The following is a 2,869-nucleotide window of genomic DNA, read 5'->3' on the forward strand; positions in this document are numbered from 1 at the left end:
ATTATATATATATATATATATATATTAATATAATATATATATATTATATATATGTGTGTGTGTGTGTGTGTGTGTGTGTGTGTGTGTGTGTGTGTGTGTGCGTGTGCGGTGCGTGCGTGCGTGCGTGTGTGTGTGTGTGTGTGGGGTGTGGGTGTGTGTGTGTGTGGTGTGTGTGTGTGTGTGTGTGTGAAGACGACACGATGCTTTATTGAACACCACAAATATTTTCTGAAAAAAAAAACTGTACACTTTACTGTAGTTTTGATCATACAGTATATGCAGTGCTTAATAATAATAAATAATGATAATAATTTTTATTATTACAATAATTAAAAAAAATAATAATAATAATAATAATAATAATAATAATAATAATAATAATAATAATAATAATAATAAATAATAATAATAATAACAATGATGAAGAAATGGTAATGGTAATTAATCATTATTATATTTCAATAATGATGATGATGATAATGATCATAACCATGATCATTATCATTATAAACATCATCACTATTAACATTTTTATTGTCTCATCATAAGAATATGATAACCATTACAATTATAATAAATATTATTGTCATTATTATTACCATTACCGTTGTTATTATCATTACTATTATTATCATTACCATTATAATAATAATAAATGATAATGGTAATGATGATCATAATGAAAATGGTAAAGAAGATGATGATCATAATGATAATGATGATAATAATAAAATAGTAATAATGAAAATTTATAAACAATAAAAACCAACAACAACACAGGCTACATCAGTAACAAATTTACAACTGATCAGTACTTTTCAATTCTGACCATCATCAACTGAATACGTGGGGAAAAACCTGCAATGCAAAAACTGGATTTATATAAAATGAAATCTAAATGGAGTCCCTTTTCAGGTCTGAAGAGGAAAGGGAAGGGAGGGCGTATAAAAAAAAGAGAGGGGCAACGCTGTAACACGGGACAGGTGACGATAGACGAACGGAAGCGAGGAGACTGTCGGCAGGAAATTTAGGCAGCAGCTTGATTGAGGAGGATTCCGCTAGCTGTGGGCGTGGTCATCAGTGGAATGAAAGACAATTCACGCTGCTGAGCAATCCATCTGATGGCCTGTAGGGCAGAAGTCGATCTCTCCATTAGGTACTATATCTCGCTGTAGCAGAAGAGGGCTTTTGTTGTTTTCCTCTGATACAGAATAATTGTGGTGAGACAGACGCTTAGTGAGACTGGCGGCTGTCTCGCCAAAGTACTGCTTATCACAGGGGGCCCACAAGAACAGCATAGGTACCCAACTTACAGGTAATGGTAGGGCTGATGTGGCCCAGATTGCGATGGGTGTGTTCATCTGGCGAAAAATCAGCTTGAAGCTAGGACGGTGAAGAGGGCGAAATAGAGAGTAATCTCACTGTAGGGTAGGCTGAGGACGGGTAGGTAATGATCTTTTGGGAGAAGAGCCGTACGGTAGAATGTACGCCGCGAACTTGATAACGCGACGTCGAGAACATGACAAAGGTAGCGAAACGACGCAGGAAGTCGATTTACAAGTATTCAACGAATACTTGTAAATAATACTGAAAACGATAAAATGTTTCCACAAGTTATTCTACTTTTAATTTTGGGGATTGATTAATCTGGTGGCCCGTAGAATTCAGAGCACAATGCAGAAGGAATATATGCAGTTATGAGATCCTGCATGATCCACATTAACACCAGCCTTTATCTTTGGGCAATATAGCATAAACCTGTTACATGCAACTGAGAAGGGGTATATTCTGATCCTAAAAAAAACCCTGGGTATATTTTGGGCGGGGGCATATCTGGCCTGTTACACTGGGGCTGAAGATACCAGCTGAGCCTCACCTTCATCTACTCATCTCTACTTTATTTTCTGTTTCGATAACTGGGCTCTTTGTCTAGTTCACAATGCCAATAACCATTTTTCAGATCAAACTTTGAAAATACTCTTGCCCTTGACAAATTTGGTAATACATCATCAATAACTCTCCCTTTTCCAGCGCTTTACTCAATGCTTGTGGGTCAATACAATTTTTTATGTCACCATTCTTCTTAGAGCTAGTCAGCATTTTTATTTACCAATCAGTAGGTTCATCTACTTTAGCGATTATTTTGTCTTTCTCCCCTTGTTTTAATTCCTAATTTCTTTCTGAAAAAATTTCATCATATTAGACAACACATCATCTATAGACTAATATTCTCATAATTCACCTTGATGAGATCCATTCTGCTACATGCTCTCTTACCTAAAATGTGTGAAATCTTGTTCTATTACCATAAAGTTAAAGAATATTTCTTTCCATTTTACCCGTTCTTTATATCTGTTCTACATTCTCCTAATGGATAAATCTTTGTAGAATCCACATACACAAAACTTTCTTGGAATACATTTACACTAGCACCAGAATCTAATTGGAATTGTACACTGTTAGATCCTACCTTGAACTCAGTTAATACAAAATTCTCTTTGGCGCCTTACTTATTTGCATAATATACTACTTATCCTCATCATCTGGTTCACTATGTCATTTTTTCAGCAACATTATGAATTTTCTTCTAGCAGCAAATTCTTTGTGCATCACTTTTGACGTACACACCTGTGCAAAGTGATTTCCATATCCCCAACTTACTGCAGGTCTTGCCATTTTGCTGGACAGAGTTGTTTCTGGATGAGTTTTGCCGCAGAACTTGCAAATTCTTTCAGGTATCTTTGAGAGCTTCTGTATCACTTGGGAAGTGGGTACTGAATGCATTAAGCAGGATCGGCGGTAAGGAGGACTTTACTAAAAATGCCGATCCCTTAGCTTTTTGCTGAGAAAACACAATTAGGGCTTTTTT

This window comes from Penaeus monodon, chromosome 17 (assembly GCF_015228065.2).
Source record: "Penaeus monodon isolate SGIC_2016 chromosome 17, NSTDA_Pmon_1, whole genome shotgun sequence".
NCBI classification, from domain to species: Eukaryota; Metazoa; Arthropoda; class Malacostraca; order Decapoda; family Penaeidae; genus Penaeus; species Penaeus monodon.